At 40.2% G+C, this 21,825-nt stretch overlaps 1 protein-coding gene across 7 annotated transcripts in view; it reads left to right on the forward strand.

Moving 5' to 3' along the window:
- The first annotated feature begins 624 nt into the window (after nt 1-624).
- ktn1 (kinectin 1) overlaps nt 625-21,825 on the forward strand; it is a 118,432-nt gene continuing 97,231 nt past the window's right edge. For 5 of the 7 annotated variants that reach the window (XM_080202747.1, XM_080202750.1, XM_080202751.1 and 2 more), the window contains exon 1: nt 6,606-6,717. The gene's annotated coding sequence lies outside the window, so the exon portion shown is untranslated. Of the gene's footprint in view, nt 645-6,605; nt 6,718-7,173; nt 7,359-21,825 lie in introns of those variants that run through there. The other 2 variants (XM_080202749.1, XM_080202748.1) reach the window with 2 other exon arrangements.

Below are 21,825 nucleotides of genomic sequence, written 5' to 3' on the forward strand. Positions count from 1 at the left end.
AACTGCTGAAATCTCCACTATTTTTATGACTTCAAGATAGTTCCTGTAGAGTCCAAGCCATGTAGATGTGGTGAATGACATTGGTATACAACACATGAGCACAGTAGTCCAATACGTTTCTGTTGATTCATAAGAAAGGAGAGAAATGTTGCTGTAGTGACATAAGCTTTATACCTTGCTTCACCTGAACTGTGAAGGGTCTAGCTGCAGGGATTATATTTTGCTGAGCTGGAGGAATCTTTGTTAATCCTCTAAAACTAACATTATGTTTTTGGCATTCATCTGCTTGCCTCAGAAAAACTATAATGTACATTAACGAATCAAACAAATTTTTCCCTGAATTAATTTTGAACTGCAAAACTCAAGTTGTACTTTAATTTGAACACGTCTTACCTTGTGTTTCAACTATGCGTGGTTTATTTTAATGACCACATGAAATATACACTTTGCATTCCAATGCATGCAGGTACATGTCAAATGGAATGCTACACATACTTGTCTTTCAGAAATATGGTCCAACACCCAGACAACAAATTATCCTGAATACCATTCTTGTGTGATGTAATTAAAGATGACATCCAAAGCTACTTGCAGAGAAAATAAGAATGCTGCTTATCAAGACTTTTCCTGGACTTTTAACATAGGTTTGTTATTTCCTCAGCTAGTACTATTTATTTTCACTAATACAATGTGAATTCTAATCCAGTTTATTATAGATGAGAGTGAAGACTGTTTAATGAAAACTATTGTTCAGTTAAGAATCCAATGGGTGGACTTGCCCAGATGTCAACCTCAACTGAAATGCTTGCTATATAGATTTCACCTTCCTCTTTCAGTGCTATAGTGAGAAAGACACTGTTTTCCATTACATTTATTGGCTTTGAGATAGAACTTGATATTGTTACTGTTCACCAATTATAAATGCAATTTATAATGCGGCACATGCTAAGAAACTAATTTTTCATATTAATCCAAATTGAAATCTGATGATTCATCTAGTCTCTATATTATAAAAGCATATAGAGGTACTTGAGAAATGTTGGATATTATTCCATAAATCTTTTAGTACTGAGAACTAATATCCACCAGGAAAGATTCAGATTGGGATTCTTTTCTCAAAAAAAAGCACACTGAAAGGACCTGATAGGGCTCTTTAAAAGCATGGCAGTGTTTAATATGGGTAGACATGGGGAGGCTATTTCCACTTGTGGGTGGTACAGGCTATAAATATAGGGCATTCACTAAAAAACCAATTCAGCAGAAACTTATTCACTTCGATATACTTGCCACCACAAGGGGTAGTTGAGGTGAATGGAAAGGCAGCTAGTTAGACCCGAGAGAAGGCATAGAAAGATATGTTGTTAGGGCTATGGCATAGACTTTTTAGGCTGGATGATCTCCTTCTGACTTGTAAGTTCTGCGTAATCTGTTAAAAATAACATCCATTATTATTTTTAACTCAGATCATTATCACAGCTGTTTAGTGCATATAAGCTATGTCCAGTGTACCTTTTGATTTGATTTAACTTTTACTATTGTCACATGTATTTACAATGAAAAGTATTGTTTCTTTGTGCTCTGCGCTCAAAACATATTGTTCATAAAGAAGGAATGGAGAGAGTGCAGAATGCAGTGTTACAGTCATAGCTAGGGTGTAGAAAAAGATCAACTTAATGCGAGGTAAGTCCATTCAAAAGTCTGACAGCAGCAAGGAAGAAGCTGCTCTTGAGTCGGTTGGTACTTGACCTCAGACTTTTGTATCTTTTTCCCGAAGGAAGAAGGTGGAAGAGAGAATGTCTGGTGTGCGTAGGGTCCTTAATTATACTGGCCGCTTTGCCGAGGCAGCGGGAAGTGGAGACAGAATCAACGGGTGGGAGGCTAGTTTTGCGTGATGGATTGGGCTACATTCATCACCGTTTGTAGTTCCTTGCGGTCTTAGCCAGAGCAAGAGCCACACCAAGCTATGATACACCCAGAAAGAATGCTTTCTATGGTGCATCTATAAAGGTATGTGAGAGTCATAGCTGACATGCTAAATTTCCTTAGTCTTCTAAGAAAGTAGAGGTATTGATGGGCTTTGTTAACTATAGTGTCAGCATGGGAGGACCAGGACAGCCTATTGGTGATTTAGACACCTAAAATCTTGAAGCTCTCGACTCTTTCTACTTCATCCGCATTGATGTAGACAGGGGCCTGTTCTTGTTTATGCTTCCTGAAGTCTTTGACAATCTCCTTCGTTTTGTTGACATTGAGGGAGAGATTATTACCTGACCATGTTTCTGTTGTTTCTCAACATTTATTAGTAATTTTCAATCTTTCATTATACATCATGACAATTTCCTGCTCCACAGATTGAGGTATTAAGGGATATCCAGGGAAATAGGACTTAAAGACATGTTAGCATAAACTTGAAATCAAAGTACAAGGTCTTCTGCAGTAATGAGGAATGGCTGCATTGTCAGATGTGCCCCTTTCTGGATGGGGCATCAAGCCAAGATCCTCAGGTGGACAGAAATCCGATGGCATTATTTTGAAGAAGCGCACGAGAGTCCTTGTTGGTGTCTCAAATGGCTGTGCCTTTCCTATGATACAATAGAGGCTACACTTTAAAGGATAGCCTGAGCTTTAAAATGCACAATTAGAATGCATGTTATTTTTCACTGAGGACTGAATCCACATTTTACTGGGAAACTATTTATGGAGCATTGATTCTACTTTTAATTTGAATAATTTATTTCATTTTAAAATAACAATGAAGGAAAATCTAATTAGTATGAATTCAGTATAAAATAAATACATTTTATTAAGTGACAGATGAAGGACTCGAACCAGTGTTATTGATTGTGACTGGGATCTCATTATACCGTAGTAGTTAAAATGATTGATTACGTGAGGATATATCTCATACAGTCATCCTCCAGATTCCAATACTTACTTTCATCAATAAGGCAATGTTTCTCAGTCTGAATGTTTAGATGTGTTATAACTAAATAGTGATTTTATTTTTCGCCTCTTGAAAAAATGAGCCAGAAACCTTCAACAAAACCTGATTTTAATGGTTTTGATGTGTTCTACATGAATCAGCAACTGCTCACACTATTGGATAAAGAAGTTGTCAACTTATATCCACAGTATAACAAATTTACTAATGTAAAAAAAACTTTATTATTTTTTGTATTCAAACAGAAATGGTTCCTGTCATACTAAATCATTTTTGGCCAGGTCCTTGTTTCCATAATATCAACTGCCATTGTACCAGTTTCCTTCCTTTGTTTCTATCAAGGTTATAAAATGATGGCTCGCCACTGCCTTTTCAAGGGCAATAACGGATGGGCAATAAATGCCCACATCCCAAGAAGGAATGAGAAGTATAAAAATAGTGTCTTATCCCTGGGCCCCAGGTGGTGTTTAAATGGGCTGCATGACTAGCTTTGTACTCAGCCTATTACTTCAGATGTACCCATTTGTACTTCTTAAACCAATATTTTGAAACAGCTGTCCAGAATACTCAGCTTTGGTGGTTATTTTTATATGGATAGTACATACTCCACAAGTAAACAGTACTTTTTAAGTAAAATGGAAATATTGAAGTAAATTTGCTGGCTGCTTCCAGGACTTGCATTTTGTTTTGCATACAGATAGCATATGATGTTACGGGATATTCACTAAAACTTCATTGCAAATAAATGAGACCACATTAGCTATGTAACATGAGGAAAATTATTATTCATCAAATTACTGTTTTGTTCAGAGGAACTAGGCTTTATTAAGCTTCTTTGATTTGACAGATGTTCCTTGTTTCTGATTTGAAAACATTAAATGTCACCACATTTGTGTGTTTTGTTAATATGCAATGTATTCACAAAAACTTTTCTTTGCTTCTGTCATCTAATGTTTATATTCTTAGATCATAAGACATAGAAGCAGAAATAGACCATTCAGCCCATCGAGTCTGAATGGCAGAGATCATGACTTATCAGGCATAATGATCCTCAATTTCACTTTCCTGCCATATCCTTATAACCATTGACATATTTTTAATCAGTAAGTGAATCAATCTTAGCCTTGAACATACTTAACAACCCAGCCCCTACAGTAAAAAATGTCACAGATTCAGTACGCACTTAGAGAAAGAATTCCTCCTCATCTCTGTCTTAAACAGGTGACCTCTTATACTGCGATTATTCCCTTTGGTCTGAGACTCTCCCACATGGGAAAGGGTCGTGAATGAAGCAAAGTCCATCACTCAAACTGGTCTCCCATCCATTGATACAGTCTGAACTTTCTGCTACCTCGGAAAAGCAGCCAGCATAATCAAGGACCCAACACATCCCAGGCATGCTCTCTTCCACCTTCTTCCATTGGGAAAAAGAAAAAAAAAGTATGAGGTCATATACCAACTCACTCAAAAACAGCTTCTTCCCTGCTGCCAACAGACTTTTGAATGGACCTACCTTGCATTAAGTTGGTCTTTCTCTATACCCATGACTGTAACACTATATTCTCCACTCTCTCCTTTTCTTCTCTATGTATGGTATGCTTTGACTGTATGGTGTGCAAGAAACAATACTTTTCATTGTATATTAATGCATGTGACAATAATAAATCAAATTAAATCAAACCACCACCAGCATCAACTCTGTCAAGCCCAATGAGTATTCTATATGCCTCATTAAGGTCACCTCTCATTCTTCTAAACTCCAATGAACACAGACCCAATCTACTCAACCTCTCCATAAAAAATTCCTGAGATCAACCTAGTGAACCTTTTCTGATTGCCACCAATGCTGTATACGTTTCCGTAGATATTCCAGATGCGGTCTAGCTAGTGCATTGTATAGTTTTAGCAAGACATTACTTTTTTCTTACTCCATTCTCTTTGAAATAAATGCCAACATTCCATTTGCCTTCCCTATTACCTACTGAACTGCATGCTGGCTTTTGTGATTTATGCATGAGGACTCCCAAAAACCCTCTGTGCTGCACTTTTCTGTAGTCTGATTCCATTTAAATAACATTCAGCTCCTTCGTTCTTCCTACCAAAATACATAGCACAACATTTTCCTACATTATATTCCATCTACCAAGTTTTTACCTACTCACTTAGTCCCTCTGTAGATTTTTTGGGCAGGATGTTACAACCTCGCTTAAGCGAGGCTCATAAAATCCCATCCAAGGCCAATGGAGAATTCCGTTCTGCAAGCCTTGCCCGCCCCAGCTTTTGTGTCATCACATGCCTTCCCACTTATTTTTGTGTCATCTGCAAACTTGGCAATGGTACAGTCAGTTCCCTTGTTCAAGTCATTAATATAAATAGTGAATAATTGTGGCCCCAACACTGATCCCTGTGGCACTCCACTAATTGCAGGTTGCCATCCTGAAAATGTTCCTCTTATCCCAAATCCCTGTTTGTTAGTCAATTCTATATCCATGATAAAAATCTACCTCAACAAAATGGGCTCTTAGTAGCCTTTGTGTGGTACCTTATTAAATGCTTTTTGAAAATCCAAGTGTATTACTCTGCTGTTTCCCCATTATTTATCTTGCTTGTTATCACCTTAATGCCTTTGAATAGACATTATTTCCCCTTTGTGAAGTTCTGCTTGATCATATCATGTATTTCTAAATGCCTTGCCAATACAATGTTTATAATGCACTCACATTTTATGTATGTCAATTTGCAAATAGTTCAGATTTGCAATATTTATGGTTTTTGACTATGCCTTGAACCAGTTTGCTATAATCTGTCCATGCCATGTAGTGATTGCTCGTTGACTATAATTACTCATGTACTATGATCATTCAACTTTAATTATTCATTTTTTGTACCTTTGAGTACTTCATTCCCAATCAAAAATCCAATTTGGCTCAACCAGAGTCCCCAAAGAGAGACGAAACAACCAACAAGATAGGCTATTCCTCTTGTCTTGGGCCCAATCAAACAGGATTCAAGCTGATAGGATGAGCATACACTGTCTTTCCTGGGTTTGATTTGAGCTCCATCTTAGCCAAAAGGCCAAGATGGCTAAAAATGCTTCAGGTGAAGTCTGAATGTAACCTCATTGGTTTAGATCAGGTGCAGGATCAAAGGCTGAGATCATTCTATTTTGGAGAAAAAAAGTAACAAATAGTTTTAAAATAACTGTCTTTTTCAAAATAGGGAGTAACACAATAAGCATAGTCTTGAATGAACAATCACATTTTTATAGTTATTGCTATCCTATTACCCGCGCAGGACACACAAATAGCTCTAGAAGTAACGTGAAAAACATTTTTCTTTCCAAAAAGGTTACTCATATACTCTGTGGAAATGGAATTTAATCATTCAAAGGGGTCCTCTATACAATTTGCTCTGCATCCCCTTTTTAAGACCTGGAGCCGAAGGGTGGATGCTGCGTTGCGATTGGCTGCGGGCTGGAAGCTGCGCGACCATTGGCTGCGGGGGGGAAAGTTGCGCGACCATTGGCTGCGGGGACCGGGCAATGCAATTGGCTAAGGAGTGGAACCTGCGCTGCAATTGGCTGCGGAGTGGGAGCTGCGCTGTGATTGGCTGCGGGGTTGGAGTTGCGCTGCGATTGGCTGCGGATTGGAGGGGTCGCCTCTGCAATAAAGTGAACGTCAGCCGGCGGCTGTGTGCTGTGTCTCTGCCTTTTGGCGACTGGGGAGGGGAAGGGAAGAGAGTGACAGAAGCTGAGAGCCGTTTCCACTGGCCGCCTGGTGAGTATGTGTCTGTGTGTGGAAAGGCTAAGCGGGGGTGGGGCGGCGGAGGGAAGCGAGTCAGACAGAGCCCATCCTGGGGGGTGGCAGAGTCGGCTTGGAGGGGAGGGGTAGGCCCGGAGCTGAGCCCGGGCCCTTGGTTAGGGAGTGGCTGTGATTTCATGTGGGGCCAGAGGCAGGCAGGCACCCACCCACCCACATTCACCCACTCACTCACCAGGCCTAGGGCTTTTAGTCAGCCCTGACTCGGATCGACGCTCCCTTCATTCCAATGGGAATTGGTTCTGAGGTTTGCGGGGAAGGCTGGTGTGCCGGGGTTTGTTTTTGGGGGAAGTGGCTGAAGTGTTTGCGGCGGTCTGAGAGGATCTGCCTCAGTGGACCGAGAGCTCTCTCTCTTTTCCCCCTACCCTCTCCCGTGTCTCCTGCACAGTTTTCCAGTTCACTTCGCCAGAAGTCGAGCTTCTGAGCACCACCCTGGAATAATACATGTTTTGGCACAGTGTGTATCTCTGCTCTCCTTCCTCGTCCATCTCGCTATGTACACCACACTCACGCAATACCCCTTTTCGCTCCAGCTCTGATTTGAGGAACTATGCAATTCTTCCTTTTTGGGCATCCTGGTGAATGTTTCTACAGTATTGGTGAGCTTGGAGGGATTCGTTGGACTATTGCAGTAAAATCAAAGTTTAAAAAAAAATTCGTTGCAATGCAGTGCACCAAGTCAGTTACCCTATACGAGTTCTTGATGGATGTTCGTTTGTACTTTTACCCAGATAGTAGTCATTTTTATGATCCTGGTTAGAGTGTGGAAACTGCTTGCTTCCTGCGGTACATTATAAACGAGCCTGGTCTTGTATTCACCTGATGTCAGCATATGCACTTCAAGGACTGATTGGTAGATAATGACCATAAATGAAAACTGTGTCCAATTTTCTTCGACCTAATGTAGGGATGCTGGGTTCTGATTTCCAGGAGAAGGAATGCTGAGCGTAGCAAGATGTTGAGGGAGCATAGATAGAGACTGTCGTCTTAGTATGGTGTCATTTGACTTTTTTGTCCAGTAGGTGGGGTAGAAGTTAGATTGGAAGATTTTGCATGCAGATTGATATATGGGGTGAGGTTAATTACACAGCAACATGATGTTACACAGCTTTTTGAGACAAATTGAAGACATGATAGACTGGTCAGGAAAGGGTCTGTGAAAGGTTTGTCGTATGAGGATTGGTTGAGGAGTTTGAGTGTATACTGGATGGAGTTTAGAAGGATGGGAGGGGGGAGAATCTAATTGAAACTTACAAAATACTGAGAGGCCTAGATTGAAAGGATGTGGACAGGATATTTCCACTAGTGGAAGAGACTAGAACTTGAGCACAACCTCAGAGCAAAGGGACGTTGCTTTAAAACTGAGATGAGGAGGAATCTCTTCAGTCAGAGGGTGGTGAATCTGTGGAACTCATTGCCAAACTCCAGCCTGGGCATTGAGTGTCTTTAAGACAGTTCAATAAGGGGATCAAGGGTTATAAGAGAAGGCAGGAGAATGGAGATGAAAATCATATCAGCCATGATTGAATGGTGGAGTAGACTTGAGCCAATGGCCTAATTCTGCTCCTATATCTTATGGAATTATGGTTTTATAGATTAAATCTAGGAATGTCCACATCTGGATTTTTCACTCACTGAATAAACTTAGTGAGCCATTTGTTTCTTTGCACATGTGTGGCTTTCTTTGTTGTGATCCTTGGAGTTTCATCATCTTCTGCTGCTTGATGTTTCTGGCTAGGCCACTGTGGCTTTCCATGCATAGATCTATTCTATTCATCTTAAAATGCAAATTATTGCTTGCAGACACAGTCAAGAATTATCCTGATATCAAGTAAGTTAGCAGTGACAGAGATTTTATATATGTTATTTAACATTGCCGTAAGATGCTTTGCACATGAAAGTCGATTCAGAAGCAGACTAAGCGATAGAGGGAGAGATTGTAGTGGTTGCTAGTCTGAACAAAAGTTAGGTTTAGAAAAGCTTACGGACTGCTGGGGTTCAGACAGGTAATTTGCAAGAGTGGGAGCATTCTTGGGCGAAGAGATGGTGAGGGGCACAAGGTTAGAAGGGTTGGAAAATGTCAGTGTTTTACGGCAGTTACAAAGCTTTTAAATCAAATTGAAGACAGGATAGAGCGGTGAGGTAAGGGGTTGCAGTTGATTAAGTCTGGGAAATTTGAAGGCATTAAGATGAACAGGAAATGTTGGAGTAAGTTGTGCTATAGAGAAGCCAGCGTGAGTTGATGAGAATGGAGCAAATTGGAAATTAAGGGAGGCAGTGGTATTGTCACTGGGTTAGTGATCCAGCGACCCAGTGCAAGATCTGGGGACCCAGGTTCAAATTCAATAAAAATTTGGAATGAAAAAATAGAACGATGGCCATGAAACCCTTGTCGATTGTTGAAGGAATCTACCATCCTTTCCTGGTCTGGCCTACATGTGACTCCAGATCATAGTATTGTGGTTGACTCAAATGCCCTCTGAAATAGAGGGCAGTTAGGGATGGGTGATGAATGCTGGCCCAACTAGAAAGTCCACATCTGTAAATTAGTTAAAAGAAAAAGTGGGATTTGGTTTAGGGCAAAGTAGAGCCAAAAAGATGAAAGAGGGATCAAGATTTTTGGCTTCAATGCTGTTGTTATAGAAGTGGATGGGACGTGGGATTTTAAAATGCTATTTAGGGCTGAACTGTGTAGTTCGGTATTGACAGGGAGTACAATTTGTGCTAGGGCTTAAAACAATGGTTTATGCCTTCTCGATTTAAGTTAGAGGAAACCGTTTCATCCGTGATTTGATGTCAGATAGGTAGTGAATGTTTTGTTGAGCTATTGTCACCATCCATTTTGAAGTTAAACTTATACCTTTTGTCACTATGGGACATGTTCACGAGGACCACAAAAAAGTCAAAGACAGAAACTGGGGATTCTGCAGTTGGCTGAATGGAAGTAGTTTGAATAACCAATGATAGTCTTTTTCTAAATGTATTTGTTGGTTGTGACTGACACCAGGAAGAATTCCTGGTTGTTTGGTGGCACTGAGTTTTCCTTGTAGTGTGGGACAGATGTGACGGGGTGAAAATAGTAGCCCCCTATTTCTGCACGTTATTGATCAACCAATTAAGTTTTTATAAACAGCTTTCATGTTCGTTTTTATCTAGATACTAACCCACAGTTCTTGGATTCCATTTTGTAATTTGCCATGGTGCTCAGCGGAAATTTATTCCGATGGTCAAAAAGGACAGTAGGAGGAGAGGTAATAAGCCGTGGATAACGAAGGAGGTGAAGGAAAGTGTTAAATTAAAAGCGGAGGAATTTAGAGTAGCTAAGAGTAGTGGGCGAGAAGAGGATTGGGAGAGGTTTAAATGTCAACAAAGATTGACAAAGAAGTTGATAAAGAAGGGTAGGAGAAACAATGAAGCTGGGCTAGCGCTTAATATAAAAAAGAGTAGCAAGAGTTTTTATAAATATATAAAAAGGAAGAGGCTGGCTAGGGTGAACGTTGGTCCTTTAGAGGATGAGAAAGGGGACCTGGTGGTAGGGGATGGGGATATGGCTAAGGTATTGAATAACTTTTGTTTCTGTCTTCACGGAGGAGGACGTGAATAATTTGCCGGGTGTTAGCGATGGAAAGGTGGTAGGACTGGAGGGTCTTAATGACATTACTGTTACTAGAGAGGCGGTGCTCGACAGACTGGAGGGGCTGATTGTGGACAAGTCCCCAGGACCGGATGGAATGCATCCGAGGGTTCTGAAAGAAATGGCGGAGGTGATAGTGGATGCCTTGGTGGTTATTTTCCAGACGTCGCTGGATTCCAGGGAAGTGCCGGAGGATTGGAAAACGGCTAATGTTACGCCGTTGTTTAAGAAGGGTGCCAGGCAAAAGGCGGGGAATTATAGGCCGGTTAGTTTAACGTCTGTGGTAGGTAAAATGTTAGAATCTGTCATTAAGGAGGAAATTGCGAGGCATCTTGAAGGGAATTGCTTGATAGAGCAGACGCAGCACGGTTTCATTAAAGGGAAGTCGTGTCTGACAAATTTACTGGAGTTCTATGAGGATGTGTCTAGGGCGGTGGATAGAGGAGAGCCGGTGGATGTGGTCTTTCTGGATTTTCAGAAGGCGTTTGACAAAGTACCTCACAAGAGGTTATTGCAGAAGGTCGAGGGACATGGAGTTGGGGGTAGGGTGTTAGCGTGGATAGAGGATTGGTTGTCAAATAGGAGGCAGAGAGTGGGGGTCAACGGGTGCTATTCGGATTGGCGGATGGTGACTAGTGGAGTGCCCCAGGGGTCGGTGCTGGGGCCTCAGCTTTTTACCATTTATATAGATGATCTGGAGGAGGGAACTGAGTGTAGGGTATCGAAATTTGCTGATGACACCAAGATTGGGGGAAAGGCAAATTGTGCGGAGGGTGTGGAGAGTCTGCAGAAGGATCTAGATAGGCTGGGCGAATGAGCCAGGAACTGGCAAATGGAATTTAATGTTGGCAAGTGTGAGGTGGTCCACTTTGGTAGGAATAATGGTAGGAAGGACTATTACTTACGTGGCGAAAAACTGCAGCAGGCGACGGTGCAGAGGGACCTTGGGGTCCTTGTGCATGAGTCGCAAAAACTCAGCTTGCAGGTGCAGCAGGTGGCCAGGAAGGCGAATGGGATGCTGGCCTTCATAGCGAGGGGGATTGAATATAAAAGTAGGGAGGTCTTGCTGCTGCTGTATAGGGCATTGGTGAGGCCGCAGCTGGAGTACTGTGTGCAGTTTTGGGCGCCGCACCTGCGCAAAGATATTTTGGCCTTGGAGGGAGTGCAGAGGAGGTTTACTAGGCTGATACCGGAGTTGAGGGGGTTGAGCTATGAGGGGAGGCTGAATAAACTAGGCTTGTACTTGTTAGAGTTTAGAAGAATGAGGGGAGATCTCATTGAGACGTATAAAATGATGAATGGGATGGATAGGATAGAGGTGGAGAGACTCTTCCCGCTCAAAAAAGACAGTAGGACTAGGGGGCACAGCCTCAAGATAAAGGGGGGGCGGTTTAGAACGGAGTTGAGGAAGAACTTCTTCACTCAAAGGGTGGTGAATCTCTGGAATTCTCTGCCCGTTGAAGTGGTGGAGGCTACCTCGCTAAATATTTTTAAGACGCGGGTTGATGGGTTTTTGATAAGAGGGGATTAAGGGTTATGGGGAGAGGGCAGGAAAGTGGAACTGAGCCACGACGGATCAGTCATGATCTTATTGAATAGCGGGGCAGGCTCAAAGGGCTAGATGGCCTACTCCTGCTCCTATTTCTTATGTTCTTATGATTTGAATACACAAGGCTGTATGGGTGAAAGGGAATAAGTGAACGTATTACAGGCATGTGAGGCCGCGCCCCCCCCCCCCCCAAAAAAAAGAACTTTGTTTGCTTTCAGATTTCTCCGAGTACAAGGAGAGGAAGGAACAGTTGTGCCAAAAGACCTTTGACCTTTATCTCACTTACGTAAGGAGTAGATGTAAAGTTGAGATTAGGTGAATGATAGCAAGGAGGTGAATGTAGAAGCAAAGCATTCTAGAGAATGACAGATTTCAGTTGAAAGCATAATTGATTTTGAGCCTTCTAGGAAAAGAAATTGCCTAGTCTGGTTTTCATGACTTGAGTCTTGGTTGTGTCTTCAGTTGATTTCTGAATTGCCCAAACATTTGCTGCCGTTCAAGAAGGTAGAGTACCTATGCAGTCTGAAGCCATTGAATGCCAGTGTTACAAATGATGTTTACATTCCAATAATTTTTTTCAATTTTTACTTTGATTCCCACCCTCCATTCCACATAACACCTCCTTTCTCTAATTGAATTCTTGATATATTTACCAAAAGTAGTACCACAATTCAGATGTCCCTACAGCAATAGCTCCATATTTGAGACTTAAAAATTCAGTTTCTGCCAATCAAGTTAAATTCTGTGCAGTCATGTAACCAGCATTCAGTGATATTAATTGCGATCTTGGAAGTTGCACACTTGTTTGTGGATGTTATGAGGTGACCAGAGAGGTGGGAATTAAAATGGAGCATTTAAGCATTGGCAGCTTCTCATACAGTGGCATTTTTAAGTAGAGACAGTTGTCTCCTGATGTTTAGTTTCCCTTCCGCTACTAGAAGTGTTTTATTGTCATTGGCATTTAATCCAAATTAAATGCTGGGCTGGATTTTTGTAAATTTGGAAACTTTACTTAAAGGCATTACAAGTTTGGAAATCCGAATTCTTTTTGCTGCTCCTATAGATTACTTAGTTGAGTCCTTTTATCGTCATCTTGGCCTGTAAGATCTATCTTGCATCACATCTGTTTATTTTGACCAAGTAATCTGCCACTGTAAACTGACAGGTAAGCATACTTAACTCTATACTTTTCCTTTGTACAGTAAGAAGTCTCACAACACGATGTTAAAGTCCAGCAGGTTTATTTGGTGGTACAAGCCCCTCTCATCTGATGAAGGAGCAGTGCTCCGAAAGCGAATGACTTGTGCTACCAAATAAACCTGTTGGACTTTAACCTGGTGTTGTGTGACGACTTACTGTGTTTAGCCCAGTCCAGTGCTGGCATCGCCACATCATGGCCTTTCCTTTGTAACCAGTTTGCCTTTCCATCTGTAATCATAATCAGATGCTCTTTGTTGCATTAGTTAATGGAAAGATCAGTGATTCAAAGAAAGGACACCATGCTTGTTTTTTGGTTTGATTCAGGTGCATAGCAGAACAAACACTGACTTGTGAAATGGGAGACACTGACTTTGAATGTTGAATCTGAATTACAGCTTTGCAACTTGAGTAGGAGTTGGTTAGTTCAGTTGGCCAGAAGACTGGCATGTGGATCAGATTAGACACCAAAAGCACAGGGATCGATATCTCTGCCTGGATCTCCCCATCCTGGCTGTCTTGCTTGGTTAGTAGTAAAAATTCATGGCACCTTACATGATTTGGTGGATAATCACCATGGGCCTGTCTTTGGGCAGCAAACTCAAGAAAATCTTGTGACCACTGTTGTCCTTCTCTATGCACATGTGCACACACCACCATCATATGAATGATGGTTGCTTATCTGCAAATTGAAATGTCTGAATCTCTGCGTTAATTGACAGATACACCCTTTAGAGCAAGGGCAGTTAATTTACCATTGAGGAATTGGAATATACTGGATATTAATTGATTTGGTTTAGAGTAGTGGGGCTCTGGAATATAATACAGGTTGGCATGGAAGGTGCTGATTCACCAATGCAAGTATTGTAATCTTCATAATTGTTGGTTCTTGTGACTTCCTTGGCTACTTCCAGTGACTTGAGTGGAATTTTTCAGGATATATTTTATCCCTTGTTGATCCTGGGTTTTTCTCTTTTTCATTGGCCTTGACAGTATGGTAGCACAGTGGTTAGCACTGCTGCTTCACAGCTCCAGGGACTTGGGTTCGATTCCTGTCTTGGGTCACTGTCTGTGTGGAGTTTGCACATTCTCCTGGTGTCTGTGTGGGTTTCCTCCAGGTGGTCTGGTTTCCTCCCACATTCCAAAGATGTGCAGGTTAGGTTGATTGGCCATGCTAAAATTGCCCCTTAGTGTCCTGAGATGTGTGGGTTAGAGGGATTAGTGGGTAAAATACGTAGGGATGTGGGGGTAGGGCTTGTGGTAGGTGCAGACTCGATGGGCCGAATGGCCTCTTTCTGCACTGTAAGGTTTCTATGATTGACTTTTAAAGGGGTTGCAAGTAAAATTGCCAGTGCTAGAAATCACAAACCAAACAGCAAAAATGTGGAGTATACACAGCAGGCCTTACAGCTTCAGTAAAGAGAGACACAGGTTATTTTAGAGTACTTTAGCTGCTCAAATCAATGCTGCCCTCACGTGACTGAAACCTATTGAATTGAGTCCTGTTCAAAAGCATGTTCCTCCTTCGTGACTCACCGTTTGACGTTTCATGGAAACATAACCCCTGCGAGTGGCAGGACTTACTATAATCTGAGCATTTAGATGCAAAAATAGTTGGTTGACGTTTAACCTGGCTGCAGTAAGAATCCAAGAGTTGACAGTTTGATATAAGGATTCACGTTATTTCATGGTATTGTGTTTTAGAGCACCTGCCCGCTAAGCAGCCTGGTCATCTTTCTTGATGATGCATGAATTTTGTACTATTGAATATTAACCTCAGTAAGCCTCAAACATTACTGCATAGGTGTTTTTAGTATGGTGTTTCTATGAGGAACATACCATCATTGTGGTTGCCAGAATTTGATACATTTTACGAAATGAAATACCTGATTGCTGTGGCGTGATGAAAATTACCTGCAGTTTATTTCTGTGGTAATAAATTGGGCTGTGTGGATTTTAATGAGCATATGGAATTAATGAAATGTTTGCATCATATTTGTGAATCCAATTGTTCTTGTGCAAGATTATTTAAACTTTACTTTAAGCATGTATGTGGTGTGAGATATCATTGCCGTTGAGATACTTGATAAGTCAGCCTCGATGAAGGCTCCATTATAAAACGTCTTGGGTGGTTATACTACCTTGGTGCCTTTGTGTACTATATAAACAATCAGAATTGTTTATGCTGTTTAACAGATGGTCATAAGTTTGAGAATCTTTTGATAAGTGCCATGCTTAACTCTTGGGGCAAGTGCATTACAAATTGGCAGTCAAATCAAGCAGGGCAGGTGAATCTGGATTACAGATTTGTCAGGCAAGACAGTTAATTCAACCTACACATGCTATGGTGAGAATTTGAGAGTTGGCAATTAAGCCTGTGCTCACTCGCTATAAATGTATACAAATTCAATATTAATACATACAACTATAGTATGACTTTTAAACTCACTTCAAGTCCTATAGTTACTTACAGGAAGTGCTGGAGATGTATGTTTCTGAGGATCAGAAAAAGCCAATCACCAATAAAATCTGGATTAAGTTGAACATCGCAAATCTGATATTTGTTATTGAATGCGAGGATGTGGAATGAACAGCCAGATACTTATGGGACAGCTTTAATATAGATGGACAGTACAATAGTTGAGATTCACTATCTGAGAAAATGGAATAAAAATTACAAACAAATTGGAAATAGCTCCACTGTCTTGGGTTGAACAGCATCTATCATGCAAACCCGTCGGCAGACAGATGGGATCAAAGCTTGCAGGACTAGAGGGCATAGCCTCAAGATGGGGGGGGGGGGAGGGGGTAGCATACCTTGGAGTTGATGAGGAACTTCTTCACTCAAAGGGTGGTGAATCTCTGGAATTCTCTGCCCATTGAAGTGGTGGAGGCTACCTAGCTGAATATATTTAAGTCACGGGTAGATAGGTTTCTGATAGACAAGGGAATTAAGGGTTATGGAGAGAAAGTGGAGCTGATCCACTTCAGATCAGCCATGATCTTGTTGAATGACAGGGCAGGCTCAAAGGGCTTGATGGCCTACTCCTGCTCCTATTTCTTATGTTCTTAATTGAAGTTCTAAAAATTTAACTTTTTTAAATTCATTGTTTATGGTGAGTTGGAAGAATGTAGATGAAACAGAACCGAAAGGAAAGAGAATTTGCTATCAATAATAAATGGCTACAATCCTCTAATATCTTTGATCTTTCCTTTATGTCACAGTAATTCACGTTCAGTCAGCATCACTATATATGAACTACTTGCTAACGCTTCAAATTAAAAATGTTTAAATTACTCATGTCTTTGCCTCCTTATGAAAATTTGTTTTAACCATCCCACCCACTTTCTGATCATCTGAATATGACCTTCTGTATGGCCACCTTCACCTCATCATGCCTAGATGTTGCAATTGAAATTCCTTTTTAAACCCAACATCTTGATCCTTCCTTTTACAGACCTTTTCAAAAAATATCCACAGCTTTTTTTGCCATTTTTTTTCCTCTGAAATCCTTATCACATGCAACTTGGTATTGGATACTTAAATAAAACTGACCAAATATCCTCTAGTCATGATTACGTATACACATAGGATTAAGATTGGTTTTTGCAGGTTGAAGTTTGTTTTTTAACTTGTGAATAGTTTGTTGTTTGGTATCTTTGCTTGAAATATTGAAGTGGCTTTAATCTTTTCTGGATACTTCAGGGTTCAGGGTGTAATGGGTGCAATTCAGCTCACTGGCTATTGAGATGTAGGATGAGAGATTTGTCTGTTTGAACTTAAATTTATTGGGAAACAAAATAGTGTTGATGGGGAAGTGAAACAATTAAGCTCAGGATTAGTTATAGGCGAGATGCTAAAGGAGTTGCCATTTGGTGTTTTCAAAAAGCAACATTTTTAGCATTGTTCTCAGCAACTATCAGTACAGAATGAATCATCCAAAATAATGTGTGTGACTAGAGAGACCTTGCTTGCAAGACTTGATCAAACAAAAGATTTAAGCTGCATGCCACATTAGGTGTCAGATTCAAATTCTCTTGAATGCTGCAAGAAGTTCTTTAATATCTTGGGAGGGAAGAAGAAAATGTCTTTTGGAAAGTACAAGAATCCTTGTCACTACAAAAAAACTGACAAAATTGTGAAATGCTTGTCACTTTTAAAGGAAAGGGGCATTGTTTTAGAAGTTCAACAAAAACGATATGCCTGAAGCGCAGATTTCCTATCCTGTTTTGTCACTCTCTGAAATGAAGCATTTAAAATCTTGGATGATCTTCCATTCCCTTTTGGTTTTTCCCATGGCCTTGTGATCCAGAGACCCAGGGTAATGCTCTGGAGACTTGGATTTGAATCCCACCATGGCAGATGGTGAAATTTGAACAAAATAAAACACATCTGGATTTAAAAAGTCTCTCAGTAACCATGAAGCCATTGTCAATTGTTGTAAAAACCTGCCTAGTTAGAGAAGGAAATCTCTCATCCCTACCGGGTCTGGCCTATGTATGACTCCAGATCCACAGCATTGTGGATGAGTCAAATGTCCTATAGATTGGCCTAGCAAGCCACTTGTTTCGAAGGCAATTAGGGATGGGCAATAAATTGTGGTCCAGCCAGTGATACCCACATCCAAAGAATAAATAAACAAAAATGTTACATAGGCTCACCACTATGCTCCATATCAACCATCCTTTTTGGATTTGGGTGATTTTGCAGGCAGTTGCACTTATATTTGCTACTGTAGGCTGGAGACTGGCACTGAAACGTGTTGACTACATCAGTGGCTGAGTTGCACTTGAGCATCAGATTAGTGTCTGAAAATTCTTCATCAGCTCTTGCAATTTAAACTTCAGCATTGTACCAAGGCATCATGAATGTGTGTCGCAACGATCTAAAAGTTTCTGAATGACAAATGAAGAAACTTCGTTGATGTAGGAAGGTATAGGATCAAATCACAAGGCATTAAGTGCTTCTGAGATTCACAGTTGATATTGAAGATCATTATGCAACATTTAGGCCACAGAACGTGATTTCTTGAAAGTTTTCTGTTAATTTCTTTCAGCAGATTTGTAGGTGGACATTGATTCATTAATTGTCAATGATGATTATAAATAGGAGGGTTGTATAGCTTTTGCATAGGCAAGAAATTGAGAGAATGGTGATAATGAGCAAGATGTGGAATGTGATCATGGTGTGAATAGAGACAGCTCGTTTGCATCAGTGAAATAAATTGTAAGAGATTGGATAAAGTAACTAGCTTTTAAAGAATGTTCAGTTGGGTCTTTGAAATGCTTTAACATAGGCTTACAGGAACAAATGAGTCAGATAATACTCGACCTTCCAGCAAGAATTACTGAATCCTAACCACAAGTGGGAAGCTTGGTTTGCTATTTTCTTACAATCTATCTCGCTCACCCACCTGAAGTTTCTCCACTACAAGAATAGACATGAAGAAAAATTGTTACATCACCACAGCTTCCCTGACAGAAATTTGAACTGCACAGCTTTGGGCCCTTTCTGATCTTTATGGCTCAGAATGTAATGCTAGAGGACTTCAGTTTGGTCTTGCCATACTGTTTGCGGTCACTTTGGTAGTGTGTAGTGTGTGTAGTGTTCAACAGTCGCCACTGTTGAACATAGAGGTCCAGGTAGCATGCATTTGTGTTCAAGCATAAGCCAACAATCAATAGTGCAGTAAGAAAGCAGTCTGAGGTATTCTTCTCAGGCGGCCTGAAAAAAGTGTGCTTTACTACATGGGTAACCAGTTCACTCTGGTGAGAAGGTTAAACCCTGAATTTACAATTTGTCAATCAAAGCATATGTCACACTCGTTTCTCCTGATGCTCAAGTTTTTGATCATGCTAACTCTGATTTGACCTTTGTCAATACCACAGCATGTGATGAGTTCAAGATGGTAAGGTGAGTGTAGATGTCCTTGTTGAATGTTAGTCATTCATGGCTTTTCCCTCTTTAGTGCAGAGGACATTGGAAGAAGAAAAGGACCATTCATGTGTTGATTTATATAACTTTTAGTTTCTCTTTTCTGCTCTAGACCACCATTAGCACTGTTATTTATTCTTCTCTCCTACACCACCCAGCTCCACAACAAATGTACTAAGCGCACGGTGCTTCTCATGGTCAAATCAGACCCATAATTGTGAATAATCATAGGTACATTTATATTCTGCTACCCAAATAAAAAAGTGCAATTTGTATGTGTGAAATAAATTGAGGTGCTGTTTCAAACAAATTTAGAGCAGATCCAGGAATACTTTAAATCCCAAATCGGTTTATACTTCACCTCGTATGGAGTTCCTAAAGCTGGTTGTACTTGACCTTGAGGCTTATGTACCAGATGAATAGAGCTGAAATGTTGAAGCAGCTTTACCTTTTGCAAGTAATCCTCTTGGGAGTGTTTTGCTTGCTTTCAGAAACCTGTACTACTTGCCAGTCTTTTATTATATCTAAGATGGCATGTTGAAAGAAATTGTGGAAACTTACTGCTTGAGTCAGCAAACGTGGATTTTAAAAAAAATCTCCTATTCCAGATGGCTAACCTTTCAAAGCTCAATTTTTAAATTGTGCCCACACATTTTTATTTTAAAAAAGGTAAGCTAACATGCTTTAAATGTGGCTTCAAATTATTGAAAAAAATGAAACTTAACACATCATGGCAAACTGTTCTATTTGATTGATATGATGAGCAAAGCTGACCCAGGAAGACCCCATAGTTCTCGCTTCTCCTACTACAATGCCAAAGTTAGACCATCCAGCTAAATTTGCTTGAAGGAGAAATGTTGCAAGGTGAACCATTAAATCTGATGAATCCATTTTTTCCTCTTGCTCTCAGCAGTGTTTTGTTAACTTAAAGTGCTGAGGCCTATTTTTGTGTGAGTGCTGTACTTGATGTTGAGATTATGATATATACATGAATTTCTCGAGGGATAACAGATTTTTCAATTCCTAAATGGTCATCATTCAATTGATGAGGAATCCAATTTATTTGAGGTTTGATTTCACTACAACTATCTGCATGTTTAAGAAATTATTAATGAAATATCATTCACTTAAGAAAATGTAGTTTGATCTACTGATGGATCATTTTGCTCAGAATGGGAGGTATTGACTTTACTGTTTGTATATAATTGACCATTTCTTTTACATCTTTTCTATGGTATATATTTTCCACTTTTGACGTTTGACTAGATATGTCAGCCTGTTTCTTAGTGGATGTTAAGTGCTAGAGGTTGCAGGGAGGTCTGTTAAATTGCTTTGCATGGTAACGACAATGTATAGGAAAGCAGTATTTAGACTTGCATAATCTCATGAAGGTGACAGCAATCAAAACCAATTAAATCAAAGAAAAGCAAGATGGCCAGTTTTTATTTTTGGTATATTGGGGTAACGATGCATGTGCAATTGTTGAATAGCAGCATGGGAATCAGTAAGCATTCTAGTGCCTGAAGTCTACTGAGCTGTGTGAAGTTTGTTTATGAAACTTCGGTCTAATGAGGCACCTTTTAAACATGCTTACATACAGTATTTTGTAGTGAAATGATGCATGCAACTTAGAATAATTGCAGAGAATGATAGTGTGGGTAAACTGTTCTGTAAGAAAATGAAGTGTTATAACTTTCAATGAAATGGCTGCAGATTCTTCAAACAGTGGTACATTTGAACTGTTTGCCAGAATAATCCTGGAAAATGAAAGTCAAGGAATTCTCTGCATTGAAATCCTCAACAAAATCAAGATATGATGAGCAGAGCTGCCCATTCTCACTGATCACCCGGAAAGAACCAACTGTTCTCTTTTTCACCTACTGTCAAAGCATCGGATTGTTAAATTATTCTTTTATTTTGTCTCTGTTCTACCAAGAAGCTCATTCCATCTGTTGATTATGTTGTCAATTGGATTTTTGCCCATTTAACTGTCATGAATAACTTGTGTGGTATCTCAGCCATTCCATTGCCCTTGTCTACTGTATCAACATGACCTTTTCATTCAGTCTTTTTATTATGGTGACTTTGCCCTCTAATGTTTAGTAGGCTTTCTAGCCAATGGCTCCCTCTTGTTAGTGCCCAACACAATCTGATAAAGACTTTCATTGGCTGCTTATCTCTGTGCACTTACTATAAAAAATCTTCTTGCTACTGTACTGCTGCAAACCTGGTCTAACTGCACCATATTTTGCTATTTGTTTTATCCCTGTGTTTTCTTTTTCCATTCTTCCAACCCTGTACTGTGTCCTTCCTATGCAATACCGTTGGTGGCTGAGGCTTCAGCTATCTTGTCCAAAAGTACACACTTCCTCAACATACCGTATTGATGCTATTGATTTTTGTTGCCATTAGTCATGAATGTGCACGATAATCTATACTGAGCTACTTTGAAATAGTTTGCTGCTGGATGTGTAAGATGCCAGAGCTGTTAATTTGGATGAGTACTCGAAGAAAAACCTTTTCTGTGTAATGAATGTGCGCACCTCTGAATAACATACTTCCATTTTGGCCTCTGGATTTAATTTAAGATAACATGACCTGCATTCGGCTTTGGAGATTTTTAAGTATATGATTGGTAAAATTAGCCTTTTGCGGTTTACAAAACAAACTTGTCGCACGAGATGGTTCATTAGATTGCTTCCTGACGTTAAAAGGTTGTCTTGAGATTGTATATAATGAGACTGAGAGTTT

The sequence above is a fragment of the Carcharhinus amblyrhynchos genome, chromosome 14 (assembly GCF_965287045.1).
Source record: "Carcharhinus amblyrhynchos chromosome 14, sCarAmb.v2.hapA, whole genome shotgun sequence".
NCBI classification, from domain to species: domain Eukaryota; kingdom Metazoa; phylum Chordata; class Chondrichthyes; order Carcharhiniformes; family Carcharhinidae; genus Carcharhinus; species Carcharhinus amblyrhynchos.